This window comes from Mirounga leonina, unplaced genomic scaffold (genome assembly GCF_011800145.1).
Source record: "Mirounga leonina isolate KUSES-001 unplaced genomic scaffold, KU_Mleo_1.0 Mir_101595, whole genome shotgun sequence".
NCBI lineage: Eukaryota > Metazoa > Chordata > Mammalia > Carnivora > Phocidae > Mirounga > Mirounga leonina.
The window spans coordinates 17,700,931-17,723,777 of NW_023270158.1; the positions used below are offsets into that span (position 1 = coordinate 17,700,931).

The 22,847-nt window shown below is 37.4% G+C and overlaps 1 protein-coding gene across 8 annotated transcripts in view; it reads right to left on the reverse strand.

Moving 5' to 3' along the window:
- Positions 1-22,847, reverse strand: part of DMD (dystrophin) — a 1,717,438-nt gene that overhangs the window by 1,547,807 nt on the left and 146,784 nt on the right. Inside the window, exon 2 of one of the 8 annotated variants that reach the window (XM_035001285.1) lies at positions 21,613-21,672. The exons of the other annotated variants lie outside the window; for them this stretch is intronic. The gene's annotated coding sequence lies outside the window, so the exon portion shown is untranslated. The remainder of the gene's footprint in view (positions 1-21,612; positions 21,673-22,847) is intronic. 8 annotated transcript variants of the gene reach the window in all.

A 22,847-nucleotide genomic window follows, 5' to 3' on the forward strand; every position in this document is an offset into this window, starting at 1 on the left:
GCAGCCTTGTGGTTTGGGTGGGATTAATCTCAACCTTAATTGGGGGATGAGTCCTGACTGATTTAAGGGAACCCTCCTTGGCGCAGTGATTGTCTGAAGAACATGTAATATAAACCCATATGCATGGCTTTCTGCTGTCCACAGTATAATAATCATGGACATATGACCTAACAGGTTTTAACCAAAAGACTGCCCAGGCTTTTTGTATGATTATTGAGGGAAAAAAAGGAATTATTGTTCCTTGGACATGAAGAAGAAAAGAACCACTGGAGATTCTGGAAGCCATCTTGCTATTATAATAAAACCATCTTGGAAAAGAATCAACTACTTGACAGAGGTAGCGGAGGAGAGAACCAACAGAATCACAGAGAAATGAAGCTACAGTGTGATGACAGTGTGATTATCCAATCCGAGGTCTCACTAAAAATACCTTGTTATTACTCAACCCTAGGGTAAATACCAGGGCCCCAAAATAATGCAATAAATAGAAGCTTAAAGTGACACAGTCCCCTGAAATGACATTTTCTCCAATGTCAATCTCAGGTATAATCATGAAGGTAACTATTAAGTTAGACTTTTAAGGAGCACAAGGGAGAATAGCCAGGAACTTTCAGTGCAGAATATGATATACGTTTGTTTCCATTCTTTCTTTTTACACTTTTTTTTTTTTTCATCAGGAAATCTCGTTCCCTTTCAACTTCTTATTTAGGGGTACTGGACTTCAACCTTTATTTTTCTTCACTTAATCACAGTCCATCAGATCATGAAGTACCACATCACAATCTGATTGAAAAGGACTGCAGGTCACCCAAATATCCTGATCTTGGAATGAGACATCATCACTGAAAATGTTTTAGATGCTCTTGTTTCAAGGATGTTATTTGGGTGCTTTTTAAAGTGAATATATATGCTAAGGAGGGTGTGTAGCAATGTTGGATATTCAAAGAGTAGGACTGCAGTAGACGTTTCAATTGCCTGCCTCATTTCCTTTCTACCACTCCCCATAGAGCAGCCTGGTGTTTGGAATACGATAAAACTTACCCTCAGTTCTAGATGTGAGCTTGGTTTTTGTGCAAGTCACCTTTGATAATTCTATCCCCTTTGCTACAGTGATATGCTCAGGGCAGGTACATGATCTAAGAGGTTCAAATCAGAAAGAACCTCACACCTTTTGTTTGAAACTTGGGGAAAGATAAACTATTCATACCTGGCTGGGAACAAGAAAACAAGAGTTTCCAAGAGCTGCTGAGAGAAGCCAGCCTATATTAATCTTACAAGCTGTGGAAGATAGGGCTGAAAATTTAACAGAGAAACAGAGACCCATCCCTGACTCCATGATAAAATTCGACTAAACCCTTTAGGAAACCTTGAACTTATTACTTACTGAGTCAATAAATGTTTTGTGGCTTAAGTAGGTCTGAAACCAAGAGCATCCTAAATAACACAGGATATAATATACTTTAATGTTCTTCATCAACTTAATAAATCTTTAAATAACCAACAATCATTTTAACATGTAATCATGGCATCTTCAGTGTCAAATGTTCTGATTTCAAATTCAATGCTCAATTGCTCAGTTCACCAAATCTAGTTAATTGCTACAACTCAAAGAGCATTATCATTAATGGCACTGATGCTATTATCAATAAAATGGAGATAATTTGAAATGGTTCGCTTATTCATCAAATGAAAATTTTTAGAAAGGATGTATTATTTTATCATAATCAGGGTGCCAAATGGGAATTTAATGCACCATTTTTTTCACAAGCTGGCTATAAATTGGAATCTTTAAAATTCTGTCCCTCTTCCTCTCCCCCCCCCCCACTCTCCCTCTCTCCCTTTCACTCCCCCACTTTCTCAACTAAGGCAATAGCAATATCATCTGAATCTCTTCCAAAGAAAGCAGATTATTGAAATCAACAGCTGAGAAATTTCAGAGCCATCATTCTTCCTCATTACCAGTTGCCCAAACTTCACCCTTCATTTTTTTTAAATTCCTTTTTTTTTTAAGATTTTATCCATTCATTTGACAGAGAGAGAGGCAGCGAGAGAGGGAACACAAGCAAGGGGAGTGTGAGAGGGAGAAGCAGGCTTCCCGCGGAGCAGGGAGCCTGATGCGGGGCTCGATCCCAGGACCCTGGGATCATGATCTGAGCTGAAGGCAGATGCTTAATGACTGAGCCACCCAGGCCCCCTCACCCTTCATTTTTTTAAAGTTGCCTTTATTTTACCTCTTTATTTTCAGGTTGGCGAATTTGTGGTATCTGTCGTTTAATTGTTTATATATTCATTCACGTTTAGTAAATAACAAAGAATGTGTGTTTGTGAAAACATAACCTTTATTCACTAACTATAACTCTTTATTGTGTCAGTTTATCCTAGGGGTTAATAAGATAAATTCTGGAGTCAAACATTGTGCGTTCAAATCCTGGTCCAGCCACTTTTCATCTACATGACTGGGTAGATTTCTTAAACCGTCTGTTTATTAATATCCTCATGAGTAAGGTGGATATAACAAAAGAATCCTCTTCACAGGGCTGCTATGCAGATTGAGTTAATGCATGAAGAGGATTTAGAGTAATGCTTGGCACATAATGGTATTTAATCAGTGTTATCAATTGTGGGGCTATTATTCATCATTATAGACATCTAAGAACGTTAAGATCAATACTTGGGAAGGATCTTAGGCTAATACAATGGTTAGAAGCCTAGGAATTCAAAAACTGGTGTTTAGTCCATTTCTACTGCTTTCTAAATGTGTTGCTTTAGTCAAATCATTCAATATGTTCTCAGGTTCCTAGAAAATTCCATCTACTACCTCACAAGTTCAGTGGTGGACAAAAGGACACAACGCATGTAAAAGGGATATAAACATGTTATAAAACAATTCTGTTGACACATAAGGAGATTATATATTCTGCAGCTGAATTGATAGAATTCCTTTCACCACCTCTTCTGGGAAGGGTTCAACTCCCCTTCCATGAACACACAATTTTTAGTTGGAACAGAAAACCTTCTTCCTGCTTCTCAATCTACTAGATTTTAGATATGGACAGTATAACATGAAGCAATTATCTAATGTAGCATAGGAAGGAAAAATTCACCTGGCTTCTCTAGTCCTCAGAATCCTAGCATATCTCATTTTTGTTGGGGGCATTTTACTCTTTGGGGACAACAAACTCCTTTGAGAATATGATGAAAATTGTAGATCCTTTACTCCAAGAATAGATGACACACACATACAAAAACATTTGAAAAGGGTGTTAACAGAGTAATGGACACCACTATGTATACTTCAAGAACTCTTAGGGTCTTACGAACTCTAATGATTCTTACGTCCTTTTGTCTTTAGTAATCTGCAGTGACCTATCGTTCTATGTCCAGTTAAAATCTACAACCTTCAGTAGTCAGTTATGTTAACCAACTCCTTTAAAAAAACTACTGTCTAACAACACAATCACAAATGTAGCGTACTATAATAACCTCTGGTTACAATTTTTTTAAGGATTTTATTTTTAAGTGGTGCCTGGGTGGCTCAGTAGATTGAGCATCTGACTCTTGGTTTCAGCCCAGGTCATGATCTCAGGGTTATAGGGTTGAGCCCAAGTCGGGCTCTGCACTCAGCGGGGAGTTTGCCTGAGATTCTCTCTCTCCCTCCACCCCTCCCCCCACTTGTGCACCTCCCCTCTCTCTCAAAATAAACAAATAAGTGAATCAATTAATCAATCAATAAATCTTTAAAAAAAGAAAAAAAAAGATTTTATTTTTAAGTAATCTCTACACCCAATGTGGGGCTTGAACTCACAACCTTGAGATCAAGAGTCGCAGGTTCCACTGACTGAGCCAGCCAGGTGCCCCATTATGGTTACATTTTTAAAGATTTTTTTTTTTTTATTTGACAGAGAGAGACACAGCGAGAGAGGGAACACAAGCAGGGGGAGTGGGAGAGGGAGAAGCAGGCTCCCCGCAGAGCAGGGAGCCCGATGCGGGGCTCGATCCCAGGACCCTGGGATCATGACCTGAGCCGAAGGCAGTCGCTTAACCAACTGAGCCACCCAGGCACCCTATGGTTACATTTTTAATGTGGAACTATATAGTGCCCTATTTTCCATATTACTAGCATTTATATGCAATTTTCAATTAAAAACTAATTTCTTGTTTTCAGTACTGCTTGTTGAATTGTGACTTTTGAATATTAGGTCACTAATTATTTTCTTTTCCTGCTTTCCAGGAAATATATTTGCATATATACTTAAAACATGCAAATTCATTGAAGAAAACAAGAAAAAAATGGAAAATTCAAAGAATTTAAGCCTTCCTATAAAAAAACAATGTGAAACAATTTATTGTAAAATATTTTGGAGGTTACTGCCTTTATTGTAAATATATATATAAATGTAGAGCACACAAATACAGTTTATTTTTTCAAACAACTCATAATGTTGTCCCACCTACATTTTTACTCATATAATATATTGTAAACATTTCCCAGTGCCATTAAACTTTCTTTTATTACTTGGCTCTTAGTGGCTCTATGGTACTGTACCATGTGGATATATAATAATTTATTTAAAGAAACTAATGGAGGGTTTTCAAAGATGCAAATTTTCACAGAAAGCACATCAATTCCATAACAAAAACAAATATAAATAAAAAAGACCTAAGGAATTAATGAGTAAACTACCTTTCTTTCCCTATGTCTCATTTGAACACTATTCGGTAATCTCATAATTAAAACTGAAATGAAAGAATTACATAAGCATCAGGTATTTTCTTTGCTTCTATCTCTTAAATTTACAAAACTCCATTAAAACTAATGAATTCCAACCACTACAGAGAAAAAAAAAAGACCAACCTTTATAAAAAGTTACTATAAAAATCCTCCATGAATAAAAAATAGTATCTACCAGGTTTATCCTGTGATCATATTTATAACTATTAGCTCAGTGAATTCTTAGTTAGTATGAGGCAAGTATTATTTTTAAGCCACCTTTTTAAGTGAGTACAATTTCAGTAATATATCCTAATTCACACAATCAGTGAGTAGCAGAACCGGAAGGAGAAGCCACTAGCAGTCAGACTGACTAGCAATTGTATGTGTGTTTAGGAAATTTTAATCTCATGAAATTAAAGGTCAGCTACTTAAGCCAGTATAAGTGCATGAGTACATGTTCTATACAGGAGAGATATGTCTCCACCTATTAAATGAGAACAAATATGAACATTTAATTGCTATCTCTCTTTCTTACCTGCCCTCACAACCAGTCAACATAAAATCATCCACCTTGTCATTCTGATGAAGAATTGCAATAAGTAACTGGCCAGGGTAGCTTGACCCACCGTCCACTGCCAAACTTGGAAATAAAATGTATCTTTCTTTAAATTAAAGTTTGGATGTGGTCCTTATTTCATTATAAAATGTAATCACACTGACATTCTAATTAATACTTTTCCAGTAAAATGTGTGAGTGTATTTTTATTTATTTATTTATTTAATATATATTTACTATTCATTCATTTACTGCATTAGTAATTTTTTAGTATGTTTTCTAGACTCTGAGTCCTTTCTCTCTTGGAGTTTTCATTCATTAGGGGAAAACAACTTACAAATAAAGACATAGCATAAAACCAGTTGATAAATGCTATGAGGAAAACACAAAACCTTGGAAAGAGGAAAGAGCAATAGTGGTGGTATTTTAAATAGGAGAGTGAAGAAAGTCCTCTTTGAGGCCCAAGTAAGCTTAGGAAGCAAGCTGCATGAATATCTGAAAAAGAGCCTTCCAGGGAAAGAGAAACACATGTTAAGTACCTGAGATGGAAGCGTGTTTTGTCTATTAGAAGCAAGGCTAGCAGGCCAGTGCATCTGGAGCTGAGTGATGGGGACAAGGATAGGGAACAAAGTAGGCTACACAGGGAAGAGATCACATAGGGATTTTTCATTTTCTTCTGGGTGTAAAGTGAAACTGTTCCAGGATCAAAGTTACTCCAAACGTCTTCTCTACTTACTAAATATGTAAATTCCTTATGAGCAGCAATGTAGCTATATGTGTTCCCCATGCTTGGTTCATTGTTACAACTGTTCAACATGATTCATAGATTAGGATCATAGGTTCCTAGCTTACAAAAAAGCCAAAAGTCATCTTGGATAGCTATGTGGTTCCTGCACATAGTCGGTGAATAGGTTAATGGACCATGTATCCAATGACTGATTCCCTTTTACGAGCAGTGTCATAATCTGGTCTGTGCCTAAGCACTTCTTCCAACAGAGAGCTCATCATCCTCCAAAACCTTCTCCTGCAACATTGGGTATTTATTTTTTTATTTTAATTTATTTGAGAGAGAGAGAGAGAGGGAGTACAAGCGTGGAGAGGGGCAGATGGAGAGAGAGAAACAGAGAATCTCAAGCAGACTCTGCACTGAGCGTGGAGCCCGATGCTGGGCTTGATCTCACAACCATGAGATCATGACCTGAGCCGAAACCAAGAGTTGGACACTTAACGGATTGAGTGTCCCTAACATTGGGTATTTCCAGTAGAAAGTCAAGTAATAGGTAAAAATCATGTATATGCTCCCATAAATTTTAGCAAGTTAAATGACTTTATTTTTTAGAGTTTAAATTAACATTTTAGACTTGAAGAATTCACATCACTAAGCCAATTTCTTAAGAACATGGTCATATTTTATTTCCTATTTGTTTTTGCCTGTTGCTGTTTGTACAAATCATTGCATAGATGTTGTAGCAGTTACAAACAATGCTCAGCTCATGCTCATTTCCAGCTCTCCACATTTGAGACATGTAATATGAATACACTGTCTTGTGTTCTGTAAACGGGTGAGGGCATATGACTAGTTTTGGCCAGTGAGTTGTGAGCTGAAGTAGCATATCACTTCCTGTCCAAGCATTTAATTGCCAGTCAAAGAAATTCCAAAGCTTATTTTCCCTTTGCACAGTGACCAGAAATATTCTAGATGTGGTTGTTTCAGCAGGCTGGGTCACTGAATGACCACAGTGAATAGAGGCCCTTGGCTGACCCATAATGCACATGTGGTTTTAGCAAGTTTCTTGAAGGTACTGAAGTTTGACAACCTCATCTAGACTAACTGATAGAGATGACAATAAATATTGTTCTGTGGCTACTAATACATTCCAACAGCGATCTTTAGCCAGCATATTGTGATACATTAGTAAATCTCCAAACCAGAATTGGGTTGTCCTAGTAAGCAACTTCAGTGTTCCTAGTACATAATAATTACTCAATAATTGTTATTGAATGAAGGAATGAACATAACTATTCATCTAACAGGAGGCTATTTAGACTGAGTATCTCAAATTTTCAAGGGCCATTGAGTAATATGGCTTATTTCTTTAAAACTCAAGTGGGTAAAAATGCAGTTACTAAGCTGTTAAAATTCCAATGAAAAAAATTAGCACCACAGAAGCAAAAACAAAATGTTATTTCACATACACAAGCCAGTAATTAAATCTGAAGTTATTCACCTCACTAAACTATAAGATTTTGAATAAGAACAACAAAATACCATAAAAATCTTTTCTACCTGAAGGAAAGACTGAAACAACAACAACAACAACAACAAAAAACGTTTAACAAAATAGACTGTTGCTCTTTTTCAAATACAACTGGACTGAGAATGTGGTTTTTTCTTCCCAAGTCATCCATTGTGAGCTTTCACATGAATATTATCCGAGAAGGCAGAACTATTTGTTCCAGGGACTTGGGGAGAGGAGATAACTGGATTTGATAAACAACAACCTAAATTAAATATGCACCAGATATTTTCTTTGACTTCTTTCTACCTCCTTAAATTTTGGCATATTCTATTAAGGCTAAAGGGATCTACAAAAAAAACTACCAAGAGGGTAAAATGACAATTATATATATATATACTCATAATGTGTATCATGATTTGGAGTCCTAGTTATGGGGATAGGACTAAGGAAGTGGGTATATAAAGGTGGGAGTTGTTGGAGAGAGCCCATATACCTAACTTAGAACATACACACTATATAAGTGTTCGATATTATTGGCAGTAATGTGTACTTGTATGTGTATAAACATGTACATACATACATACATACATTTATTTATTTATATAATGTATAATTCTATTTCATACACTATTTACAACATTCTCTATTACCTAACCATATATGAAGGCTAACTTTACAAGATGGCAATAAATATACCTCTATAGCATGAATTTTAAAGGTTTCATGATATCACATTAAATATATTTACCACAAGCTTTACCAATCCAGAGTAATGAATATTTAGGTCTTATCTATAATAAAGGTAATATATGACAAGCCCATAGCTAACAACATACTCAACTCCAAGATCAGAAATGAGACAAGGATGCCCACTCTCACTAATTTCATCCAGCATAGTTTTGGAAGTCCTAGCCAGATGAATTAGGCAAGAAAAACAAATAAAAGGTATCCAGAATGGAAAGGAAGAAGTAAAACTGTCACTATGTGCACATGGCATGATATTATGTATAGAAAACCCTAAAGACTCCACCAAAAACCTGTTAGAACTAATATGTGAATTCAGTGCAGTTCAGAATATAAATTGATATAAAAAAATCTGTTGGGTTTCTATACAATAACAAGCTATCAGAAAGAGCAATCAAGAAAACAATCCCATTTATACTCACATCAAAGAGAATAAAATACTTATGAATAAATTTAATCAAGGAGGTGAAAGACCTGTACATTGAAAACTATGACACTGATGAAAGAAACTGAAGATGGAAAGATATTCTGTGCTTAATGACTGCAAGTATTAATATTGTTAAAATGTCGATACTATCCAAGGCAATCTACAGATTCAATGTAATGCCTATCAAAATTCCAATGGCATTTTTTCACAGAAATAAAACAAACAATCCTAAAATTTGTATGGAACCATAAACTTTCACTTAAAAAAAAAGTTTAATGATTTCTTACTTACATCATTGCACTTGTCAGATTAAAGCCCCTAGGTAAATTTCTAGAGGTATGAATGCTGGTCTCTGATTATACATATTTAGAACTTTGTGATTTATTTAAGAAATTATGCTCCAGAAATATAACATTGATTGATTCTGTCATAAGTCCTTTCTTAACTCATGAGATACCCTGTTCCTTTCTGCTCTAGAAAACTGTGGATACTACCACCCTTCCAATCTGCCTATCTGGTAGGGAAAAATGACTTTATTATTTAAAATTGTGTATCTTTCATTACTAGTTAGGTGGAATGTCTTTTTATATCCCCCCAGATATACTGGCTTTTTTTCTTTTGTCATTTTCTGGTTCGTGTTCCTTGTAAATTTTCCTATTGGGGTGTTCTTTTCTTTATTGATTTACTGGAGTTACGTATACATGAAGACTATTAAAATTTTGTATATTATAAATGTTACAAATAATTTCCTAACTCATTATTTGACTTTTTACTTTATGATCTTTCCCATATAAATTTTAACCAATACATGATACAACAAGAATTGCCTTACTAAATACTTCACCCGCTCAATAAATAATTGTTACAATCACAGACTATGATGCAATAGGAATATTAAGATTTTTAAGAGCTTAATACTTTCTTTCACATTAATTCCTGGCTTCTAGGATCAAGTGGGCAATGAACAATTAATAGATTAATGGTAATACTACAGTGCTTCTGGCATACTTGTCCTTGAACTATTTGAGGTACCAAAAAGTTAAAAAGCCTCTAACCGCCTAACTTACATGAAATCTAAATGATGAAACAGAAGTAAAAGAATCCATGGGCACATCTTATTTCTAATTCCATTAATGATCCAAAATTCCTCTTGAAATGACTTTTTGAGGTATTATAAAGTAAAATTTAATGTTTCAGAAAGAGAACTACGTATCTTAGGGAGCAGATAATTGCCACTGGATTTAGCAATCTGACCCACAATATAGAAATTTCTAATTAAAGTCCACTTTATATAATGCTAATCTTTCAGCCAAAAATTTCCTTGGGACATGTTATAATGAAGATAAAACGTACTAAGATTTTAAATTAACCAGAATCCCAGAGAAACCTAATAAACATTTTCATAAATGTTCACTATAAGTAAATTTTATTGTGAAGTAATCCTATTGTTATATATAGCTCTCATGATAGGCATCATTACACCATGAATAACTGAACTAATAGAAATAAATATTTAAAATACTAATCTTCTAAATCTGGATTTGATATAGGTAAAAGAGGAACATGACTTTCTGTAACTGCATCAGCAGGAAGATGATCTGAAAATAACGAGTCACATAACAATACTGTCAATTCATCATTAATCTTTTCAAAGATAGTTTTTCCCCAAGGGTTTAATTTACCACATTTAAAAAAAATCTTTTTCTTTACATATAGAAGCTTAAGGGAGTAAAGTTTTAGTTAAAATAAAACATTTGCCAGTAGATTTGAGACCCAATGACTGGATTTACCACACACTATATTGCTCTGCAATTTTGATAAGTTGACATTCCTTAACTTAACATTATTCTGTTTTTGCACTGATATTATTCCTAGGCAAAGAGCACAAACCAATATGCAAGGAAATGTTCTGACAGAATTCTGTAGTGGGATTCATAATTATACATGGGTGTCTGCTAATTATGTATTTCAGTAAATGCATCCATATAAAATAAGTTTCCAAAGTTATCATACATAATTTTGATGTTACCACACTCATTGTATGGTTTCATTTAAAAGGAGGGTTAATACATCATTTAGTTAAGGAATAACTATCAAAATATTAAAATACTTTCTGAAAACAAAATAGTTATAAACAATAAAATCAATGAAAAACAGAAAATCAAATTACTTAATGAATGTAAAAACTAGAGGTTGTTGTACAGAAAATGTGGTGAATTTGCTTAAAATACAAGACAGAAAAAAGCAGTCAATCCCATTTACAATTGCACCCAAAACCATAGGATACCTAGGAATAAATCTAACCAAAGAGGCAAAGAATCTGTACTCAGAAAACTATAAAATACTCATGGAAGAAACTGAGGAAGACACAAAGAAATGGAAACACATTCCACGCTCATGGATTGGGAGAACAAATATTGTGAAGATGTCAATGCTACCCAGAGCAATCTACACATTTAATGCAATCCTTATCAAAATACCATCCACTTTTTTCAAAGAAATGGAACAAATAATCCTAAAATTTGTATGGAACCAGAAAAGACCCTGAATAGCCAGAGGAATGTTGAGAAAGAAAAGCAAAGCTGGTGACATCACAATTCCAGACTTCCAGCTCTATTACAAAGCTGTCATACTACATACATACTACAAGACAGTATGGTACTGGCACAAAAACAGACACATAGATCAATGGAACAGAACAGAGAGCCGAGAAATGGACCCTCAACTCTATGGTCAACTAATCTTCGACAAAGCAGGAAAGAATGTCCAATGGAAAAAAGACAGTCTCTTCAACAAATGGTGTTGGGAAAATTGGACAGCCACATGCAGAAGAATGAAACTGGACCATTTCCTTACACCACGCACAAAAATAGACTCAAAATGGATGAAAGACCTAAATGTGAGACAGGAGTCCATCAAAATCCTAAAGGAGAACACAGGCAGCAACCTCTTCGACCTCAGGTGCAGCAACTTCTTCCTAGAAACATCGCCAAAGGCAAGGGAAGCAAGGGCAAAAATGAACTATTGGGACTTCATCAAGATAAAAAGCTTTTGCAAAGCAAAGGAAACAGTCAACAAAACCAAAAGACAACCGACAGAATGGGAGAAGATATTTGCAAATGACATATCAGATAAAGGGCTAGTATCCAAAATCTATAAAGAACTCATCAAACTCAACAGCCAAAGAACAAAGAATCCAATCAAGAAATGGGCAGAAGACATGAACAGACATTTTTCCAAAGAAGACATCCAAATGGCCAACAGACACATGAAAAAGTGCTCAATATCGCTCGGCATCAGGGAAATCCAAATCAAAACCTCAATGAGATACCACCTCACACCAGTCAGAATGGCTAAAATTAACAAGTCAGGAAATGACAGATGTTGGCGGGGATGCAGAGAAAGGGGAACCCTCCTACACTGTTGGTGGGAATGCAAGCTGGTGCAGCCACTCTGGAAAACTGTATGGAGGTTCCTCAAAAAGTTGAAAATAGAGCTACCCTATGATCCAGCAATTGCACTACTGGGTATTTACCCCAAAGATACAAAAGTAGGGATCCGAAGGGCTACGTGCACCCCGATGTTTATAGCAGCAATGTCCACAATAGCCAAACTGTGGAAAGAGCCAAGATGTCCATGGACAGATGAATGGCTAAAGAAGAAGTGGTATATATATACAATGAAATATTATGCAGCCATCAAAAGGAATGAGATCTTGCCATTTGCAACCATGTGGATGGAACTGGAGGGTATTATGTTGAGTGAAATAAGTCAAACAGAGAAAGACATGTATCATATGATCTCACTGATATGAGGAATTCTTAATCGCAGGAAACAAACTGAGTGTTGTTGGAGTGGGGGGTGGGGTGGGAGGGATGGGGTGACTGGGTGATGGACACTGGGGAGGGTGTGTGCTCTGGTAAGCGCTGTGAATTGTGCAAGACTGTTGAATCTCAGATCTGTACCTCTGAAACAAATAATGCAATATATGTTAAGAAAAAAAAAAGAAGAAGAAGAAGGTAGCGGGAGGGGAAGAATGAAGTGGGGGAAATCGGAGGGGTAGACGAACCATGAGAGACGATAGACTCTGAAAAACAAACTGAGGGTTCTAGAGGGGAGGGGGGTGGGAGGATGGGTTAGCCTGGTGGTGGGTATTGAGGAGGGCACATTCTGCATGGAGCACTGGGTGTTGTGCACAAACAATGAATCATGGAACACTTCATCTAAAACTAATGATGTAATGTATGGGGATTAACATAAGAAAAAAATAAATAAAAAAGATAAAGAGCTTTTGCACAGCAAAAGAAACAGTCAACAAAACCAAAAGACAACTGACAGAATGGGAGAAGATATTTGCAAATGACATTTCAGATAAAGGGCTAGTATCCAAAATCTATAAAGAACTTCTCAAACTCAACACCCAAAGAACAAAGAATCCAATCAAGAAATGGGAAGAAGACATGAGCAGACATTTTTCCAAAGAAGACATCCAAATGGCCAACAGACACATGAAAAAGGGCTCAACATCGCTCGGCCTCAGGGAAATCCAAATCAAAACCTCAATGAGATACCACCTCACACCAGTCAGAATGGCTAAAATTAACAAGTCAGGAAACGACAGATGTTGGCCGGGATGTGGAGAAAGGGGAACCCTCTTACACTGTTGGTGGGAATGTAAGCTGGTGCAGCCACTCTGGAAAACTGTATGGAGGTTCCTCAAAAAGTTGAAAATAGAGCTGCCCTACGACCCAGCAATTGCACTACTAGGTATTTACCCCGAAGATACAAATGCAGTGATCCGAAGGGGTACCTGCACCCCAATGTTTAGAGCAGCAATGTCCACAATAGCCAAAATATGGAAAGAGACAAGATGTCCATCGACAGATGAATGGCTAAAGAAGAGGTGGTATATATATATACAATGGAATATTATGTAGCCATCAAAAGGAATGAAATCTTGCCACTTGCAATGACATGGATGGATCTGGAGGGTATTATGCTGAGTGAAATAAGTCAGTCAGAGAAAGACATGTATCATATGATCTCACTGATATGAGGACTTCTTAATCTCAGGAAAGAAACTGGGGGTTGCTGGAGTGGTGGGGGGTGGGAGGGATGAGGTGGCTGGGTGATAGACATTGGGGAGGGTATGTGCTATGGTGAGCGCTGTGAATTGTATAAGACTGTTGAATCACAGACCTGTACCTCTGAAACAAATAATACATTATATGTTAAAAAAAGAGAAGGGGCGCCTGGGTGGCTCAGTCGGTTAAGCGGCTGCCTTCGGCTCAGGTCATGATCCCAGGGTCCTGGGATCGAGTCCCGCATCGGGCTCCCTGCTCTGCAGGGAGCCTGCTTCTCCCTCTCCATCCGCTTGCTTCTCTACTTGTGCTCTCTCTCTATCTCTCTGTCAAATAAATAAATAAAATCTTTAAAAAAAAAAGAAGAAGAAGATAGTAGGAAGGGAAAAATGAAGGGGGGAAATCGGAGGGGGAGACGGACCATCAGAGACTATGGACGCTGAGAAACAAACTGAGGGTTCTAGAGGGGAGGGAGGTGGGGGGATGGGTTAGCCTGGTGATGGGTATTAAGGAGGGCACATATTGAATGGAGCACTGGGTGTTATATGTAAACAATGAATCATGGAACACTACATCAAAAACTAATGATGTAATGTATGGTGATTAACATAATAAAATTTTAAAAAAATAAAGAGAAAGGAAAAAATACTTTTAATCCTATGATATAAATCATACTGAATAGATTTCAGGATACCAGGTCCTAGATCCAGTGTTTGAAATTTCACTTGGGTTGGAAAGCAATTGATCACCATTGCAGAATTTACTCTGTGACACTTAGGGGCAAGACACTCTCAACCTTCTGAGTTAATCAGGAACCTGGATATCTGAAGATCTGTTCAAGTCTACTTAAAACAAGCACAGACACCAGTAAATTGAGTATACTCATTCCTGAACACCTGTTAGGCACCATGCTGGCTACTTTTCACAATTGATCACTATTCCACATAAGAATTTCATAAATTGTGGCAGACAGTATTTTTCAAGATGGATACAACAAAAGCTTTCACCCTACATACTCTTAAAACTATAACAGTGATGGGGCAACCTGGGTGGTACAGTCAGTTAGGTGAATGACTCTTGGTTTCGGCTCAGGCCCTGATCTCAGGGTCTTGAGATCGAGCTCCAGGTCAGGCTCCACATGCAGTGCAGAGTCTGTTTAAGTTTCTCTCTCCCTCTGCTCCTCTCCCCCCCTCCCACACACCCACCCTCCCTTCTCTCTCTCAAATAAATAAATAAATAACAGTGATACTTCTCCGTCATGAGTTCGATTTATTTCCTGTCCCCTTGAATATGGGTGGACCTGTGATCCCAGAGCAAATTACACTATGTGACTTCCAAGACACAAAGGATGCTACAGCTTCCATGTGGTGCTCTTTAGATCACTTGCTCTTGGGCGCCTGGGTGGCTCAGTTGGTTAAGCGACTGCCTTCGGCTCAGGTCATGATCCTGGAGTCCCAGGATCGAGTCCCGCATCGGGCTCCCTGCTCGGCAGGGAGTCTGCTTCTCCCTCTGACCTTCCTCCCTCTCATGGTCTCTGTCTCTCATTCTCTCTCTCTCAAATAGATCACTTGCTCTTGGAACTCAGGCAACATTCTATGAAAGGCCACAAATACACCTGGAGAGGCCACATGTAGGTATTCCGGCCAATGGCCCTGGATGAAGTTCCAGCACTACCCACCGGACATAGGAGTGAAGAAGCCTTAGCAATGACTCCAGCCTTTGTTACTGTCTTATTTCAACAGCATGAGAAGCCCCAGGCCCAGTTAACTCACAGAATCACGAGACATCATGGCAAAAATGACTGTTATTTTTGTAAGCTCTTAAATTTTGAAGTGACTTGCTACATGGCAATAACTGGTGAATAAGATAAGCATGACTATATTACACAGGGGAGTTAAGAGACAAACATCTGTATCACACAGCAAGTAAGAAGATGAATCAAAATTTTAACACACTTATGACATCATGCTTCCTCAAAGATATGTTTTATTTGTAAAAATGTATTAAAATAAATGTTTGATATTAATATTCCTGAAGAGGCCAAAAATAAGTTAAACAAGACGTACTACACCAGGTCTACGAAAAGATCCACTTTATAACTGATTACAAATAAGCCACCTGGCCTTTTTAAAGACTGTTACCCAAACAGATTAACTCAATTCCATGCAATAATTCTTTCCACCTTCATAAAACCACCAAGCCCCATAAAATGTGATAAACATGAAGTAAATGGGGGACATTCAGATATCCCCCCCCCTTTTTTTTTTTTGCAGAAATTGACTCCACTTTTCTATCCTTTACAGCTGCACCTACAGAGCTATCTCTGGTAATCAAGAGACAGATGGGAAAAGTCCATTTCCAGCATGGCTGGTTAAACTATCTTTCATTTTTTTCCAGAAACTGTGAGTATCCTTGCCAAAGGTAAAAATGGGAATTTCATTCTACACTTTTGGATTTAGTTTATTTTTCAGCTTCTATCATGACTTTTAATTATAATGCAAAATTCAAGAATTTCACCTGCATTAATATATGAATTTCTTCACCCTTAAGCACTTATTTAGTGCTTATTCAGTGAGAAGGTGAGTGAAGGCTTTTTTTAAATATGAGCTATGTGTTAATTATTTCAGCCACCATATGAAGTAGAAATTAACTCCATTTTAGAGATGAGAAAACTGAGTCATAGAGAGAAAAGTGATATATTCAGGTCCCACAGAAAGTTATTACAATAGTAGGGCTAGAGTTTGAACCAGATCAGCTTCCTCTCACCCTCCTGTTTTCAGCTCAAGAGAAGGCTCTACTAATACTTTGAGCTACAGGATGCTCCTTTAACCTTATAAAATTTCCATTATTTTTAAAAATTTCAGGCCTTGTTTGTTTCCTTCACAGTATTTATAACAATTTATAGTTATTTTTAATTTGATTTTTTAAAACATTTTAGTCTCTTTTCCCATCTTTAAATTAAGCTTCAAGAAAGCAGGTAGCACTTCCATCCTATTCATTGAAAAACTCAAGAACTAGAAGAGTTCTGCTACATAGTCTATGCTCAATGCATGCTGATTAGGTAAATGAATAGAATCTACACCATTAATACTAGAATATCTGACTCAAAAATCTGACTCTAAATATAAGAATTTTGTATACCAGATACTGAAAAATTCAGAAACATTTCAGATAGTGTTATTTAGCCATGTGGGTCTTTTTTCTCCCTTTTCCATTTTATAGATTAAAAAAAATGAAGGGTAAGAGTGTATTTGTTCCAAGTAATATTATTACCTATGTTCTTTCTAAAGTCCCCCACCCCTCCCAGTTTCAAAGTTCTACTTGGAAATCATCAGTGCATCGATCTTTAGAGGTAAGCTCAAACCTGACAATTCTGTTTCTAGGTCACTTGTTCAGTGACATCAGAAAGTATAAAGGCTTCCACGAAGAAGATCAATAGTGCTTTTAATCTAAGGAGTGCTCCCCACTGGCTGGCTTTGCACCCTCTGTCTGCCAATTCTTCCATACAATCTGTGTTCCAACTAAGGGACAAGTTGTATTGGGAGGGGCCAATGGCATGGACAGAGTGAAGAATCTCCTCTTCCCCTAACTCCCCTGTACATAGAAACACTGGGACTAAAACCACCTACAAGTGCCTTTTTTTCTGTTTTAGAAGGAAGCATTGCTATATTCTACTTCGCATGGTTCCAAGATTATTTCTCAGCATCTTTAGAATTATAAAGTACATCCTTTTCCTTTGAATCCTTTATCCAGTATATTAATTCTTAGAGTCGCCAAGCTCTACACAGGTTTCAATTCAAAAGTTTGTTTATAAATCAGTTTAGAACCTAGGCTGTAACTTCGCATTGACCTGAATAAAATATAATAAGGTCCTCAGGTTGGACCACAAAATTTCATTTAACTCCTGATGTACTTAAAGTAGTAAGTATGATATTGGTGCCAGTTTTTGAGAAGACACAATGTGCCTGGACCATGGAAGGGTCTTTATATAATTCATCTTACTTAATCCTCCTAACAGCAATATGAGTTAGATATAATTACCATAACAACACATGAGGAGATAAGGCCCAGAAAGGGCAAGAAAGTTTTTCAAGGCCACATAGCTGGAAACTGGCAGAGCTGGAATGGGAACTTTGGTCTCTCTGGTGCCAGACTCCGGGCTCCCTTCTCTTTGCTCAACTAGTACTTTCCTTCTCAAAAACTGGATGCTTCTTTGGGTAAATGTGGTTTCATTTTGAGGTTTCACAAATGAATGTTTCCCTGCTTTTGGAGTATCAAATGCAGGTCGCTGTTTATCTCAACTACTTTCAGGTAAGAGTGCAATTTCCGGCCTGGGACACAAATTCCATCAAGCCCTAAGATAGTTTAACATAAACAGCTGGCTACCTATACAATATCCATTCCCTTCCCTGTTTCCTAATAGAATCTAATTAGATTCAGGAATGACCATGTTCCATTTGGGTATGTGAGTCAAGATGGCTGAGTTTTGACAGCTCTAAGCCAATCATGGTAGTATATTCTGTCTCCTCTTACTGGTTTAGACACAAGGATGTAGCATACTCCTGTCTGAAAAAATGTAAAGGAAAATATGCTAGGGAGATTCAAGGAAATACTTCCTCATTCTTTTTTTTTTAATTTTTTTTTAAAGATTTTATTTATTTATTCATGAGAGACAGAGAGAGAGAGAGGGAGAAGCAGGCTCCCAAGGAGCAGAGAGCCTGATGCAGGACTCGATCCCAGGACCCTGGGATCATGACCTGAGCTGAAGGCAGACGCTTAACCATCTGAGCCACCCAGGCGCCCAATACTTCCTCATTCTTAAAAGAGGCATCCATTTAGATCATGATAAACGTGCATTAATCAATAGATGGTTTCAACAGCTGGGCAGCTTCTGGGGAAAAGATTAAAATTGTTTTCAACTTTGCAACTTGTGCCGGTTTTAGTAGAATTGAAGTTTAAAAAACAGAACCAGAAGAATCCATGAGAGAATCTGTTTAAAGCATCCTTTCGAGAGCAGAGCCCTTTATAAACATGACCTCTCTACTTCCAACAGAAAAGTTGTAAAATACAAGATTAAAAAATTCTCGGGCGCCTGGGTGGCTCAGTTGGTTAAGCGACTGCCTTCGGCTCAGGTCATGATCCTGGAGTCCCTGGATCGAGTCCCGCATCGGGCTCCCTGCTCGGCGGGGAGTCTGCTTCTCCCTCTGGCCCTCCCCCCTCTCATGTGCTCTCTCTCATTCTCTCTCTCAAATAAATAAATAAAATCTTTAAAAAAAAAAAAGAATTCCCAAAAAACATGAAATAGTAATATTTTGAATGGAGAAAAACACCACAAATAAATTCAAAAGACAAGTAACAAACAGTAAAAATTATTTGCATTTCATGTCATGGAAAATGGCTAATGTATTTAATATATAAGTGATTCCTGAAAACCGATCAGAAAGACACTATTCCAACTGACAAAAATTGGGAACATTAAAATTTTCTAGAAATAGAAATCCTACTGGTTCTTATGCACATGGAAAGATGCTCAGTCTCTCTCAGAGTAAGGAAAACTGCAAATACTTACAATTTTATGAGCATGCGCACACACAGGGTGGCACAAACACAGTGGCAATTTCATGGTGCCATTTCATTTTAACTGACTTTTATCCTGTTGATTTTTCAATCATATTTCTGCATATCCTATAGTAAGAATAAGTTAAAACAAAATTTGACATGCAGAAGTTTTGATGACACTACTTTCTTCAATCATTCAACTCCTAAAACATGCCATTTGGCATAAGGCTAGTGTAGATGTGAGAGTGTGCAAACTGGCATGTATGCATGAAAGAGGGAAAGAGCAAGAGGCAAGGAGAAGAAGGAGGAAGCAAACTGATGGAAGAGCATAATTTAAAGGCACGTTCTAAAGATCTAGATGTAAGGGGGAGCGTACAAAGGAGAAGTCATAGAGGAGACTGGCAAGGTTCACCAGATCTGAGAAGGTCTTGAAATCCAGGCTAACAGACAGGAAGGGATGCTAGAAATAATCCGCAGTGGAAATGGGAAGAAATGAAGAACCAATTAGGTATGAAGGAGTTCAGAAAGGAATCACACATGGCTAGATGGGTTTAAGCCTGGGTAGGAATAGATGTCAGAAGAGACTCCTAGCCTCATGGGCAATGATGAGGTCATCTTCAAAATATTAAAGTCGAGGTTATGGTAAGACATCCATGTGTGGAAATTGCCTGTCAGTAGGTAGATTAAATTGTAGAACTGGAGTAGAGCTGAAGCTCTGAGAAGCATGGATTATGTCTAAATAGACACAAACACTGAGGGCATGAGCACTTTGTATGATGGGTGCTTCCTTTTCCTTCTAGTTTGTGATTATCTAAATGTCATTTCTAGCTATATACAGTGTGATCCACTGTATCTCCACCTAACCCTAACCTTTATGTTTATCATCTAAAATATTTAACGATAACTCTGTTTTTCCAGACTTCAACTTTAACTATTTTGAAGATATGGTTCAAATATGATTTTCCTGGTTTTCCCCTTTGTTATTACAAAGGCTAATTTTAGTCTTTGATAAAATTATTACATTTGTAATGTTCACAGATTTTTTAATATGGAGGATGATTCTCTATAGTGTTTCTATATACTTTATGTTTGGTTTCTCTATCTGAAATGTTCAGTTGTTTATTTCATAAATGCCTAAATAATTATTTATTTGTCCTATTGCTGGTAGGAATACCCCCAGGAAATTGACAGCTATTGCTCATCAGACAGTGAGGGAAAAAAGATGATTTATTTTTCTTTCCAAATGCTTTTCAGTATTTACAAATATTAAAAGACTAAGGAGAATGATGATGATTAGAGTGGAACAGACCCTCTGGTTGATGTGGCTGGGAGTCTGAAATAGTCAAAGATCAAACCTGTACTAGAAGTCATGACACCTGGCTTGAGTCCCAGCTCTGCCAGTTACTCAGTGCTTAACCAAATCCTTTATTCCATTTAAATTTCTTGTACTTTAAAACATGAGTCTAATAAAATCATTCGACAGGCTCATTGTACTGGTCAAATGAGATATATAATCAAAAGTCTTTTAAAAACTGCAAATGTTAGTAAAAGATGAGAGGTGCCCTCTTTTTTGTTTGTGCCTCTTTTGCAAGAATGCTACAAGTAGGATTCCCTTTTGTTCTTAAAAAAATTGTAAGAGCATAAGCAAAGTATGGGTAACTTTCCAAGGCCTCATTCCTTTACTCTGTGAGCTATTAGAGAGAAGAAGACACCGTTTGTAGGTCAAAGTATTTATTAAATGAATGTGGACATCTGGGCCCTAAGCTGAGCAAGGAACAATGATCAATAAGGCCTTTAGAGGCAGAAATATAGGTACGTCCTTCATTGTTTTTCTTTCTTTGTTTCTTTTTTCTTCTATGCTGTTTTGGCCTAAGGGTGCTTTCACAATACTTCTGGAGGAAGGAAGAAGCTCATGCACAGCCAACAAAGGAGAAAGGGAACAACTTGACCCTTGGGGCACCTGGGAAAAGCCCGGTGATACCAGTTTTGTTGTTAGCTTGCAGGTAATGGATGCCTTCCTCAGATTTGCATCCCAGGGTGTTAGACAGCAGAGGGCAGAAAACACTCTCCACCAAAGATGTCCATGTGCTAACCCCTGGAACCTGTGAATATGTTATACTATATGGCAATGAAGAATTAAGGTTGCAGATGGAATTAAGTTTGCTAAGCAGGTGACCTTAAAATAAGTAGACTTTCCTAGATTATCCAGGTGAGCCCAATTATGAGTTCTTAAAGGCAGAGGAGGAAGACAGAAAAGTAGGTCAGAGTGATATGATATGACAAAGACTTACCTTGCCCTTGTTATCGTTGAAGATAAAAGAGGATCATGAATCAAGGAATGGGGGCAGCCTCTAAAAGTTGGAAAAAACAAGGAAATGGAATCTCCCCTACAACCTCCATAAGGAAGGCAGTCATACTAACACCTTGATTTTAGCCCAGTGAGACCCATTTTGAAATTCTACCCTGTAAGATAGTAAATTCATGTTGTTGTAAGCCACTAAATTTGTGGGTATTTGTTACATCAGCAAGAGGAAACTAATATATAGATTCATTATCAGTTAGCAGGATGGGTTACGCCAAGAGAAATATGCTTTTGTCCATGTAGACATAAACTATTCAGTGTAGGTTTTTTAAGGGTCTCAATGCAGGTAGCCCCTCACTTTCATTCTCTTGAATCCACTCCAACGAGCAAAATCGTCCAAAAACCACACACTCCACTGGAATCGTTCTTATCAGTGTCAATATTACCTAGAATGAACATGTAACTTATTGGCCAAAATAGGAGTATTCAGAGTGAATGGAGGTGTTATTAGTAATTCCACTTTGATAACTGCTATATTATCAGAACTTCCCAGGGACCCTATCTCACTGACAATTCACTGGTTAATTTCCAATGTTATTTGAACTAATCAGCAATACTTAATGCTGTTAAATAATGTCCTCTCCCTGAAACACTTTCTTCTCCTGGCTTCTGGAATACCACACCCTTCTCCTTTTTCCTCTCCTCTTTCTGTCCATCCTTGTTATCCCCTTTGCTGGTTCCTTCTCATCTTTAAATACTGGGATCTCTTACTTCTCTGTACTTTTTTTCCTAGGTGATCTCGTCCAGGTGAATGGATTTAAATACTATCTATGTTGTTAATGACTTCCAAATTATCCCGAACTCTGATCTGGGAAACCCAGATTTATGTATGTATATTCAAGTCTCATGAGCATCTCAAGATTAACATATTCAGTGTAATACACCACAGCAACAAAAGGAAAAATAAAAATCCCATGATTGGGGTGCCTGGGTGGCTCAGTTGGTTAAGCATCTGCCTTTGGCTCAGGTCATGATCCTGGAGTCCCAGGATCAAGTCATGCATCGGGCTTCCTGCTCAGCAGGGAGTCTGCTTCTCCCTCTGACCCTCCCCCCTCTCATGCTTTCTCTCTCTCATTTTCTCTCACACAAACAAATAAGTAAAATCTTTAAAAAAAAATCCCATGATCATCTCAAAAAATGCAGAAAAAAACATGTGACAAAATT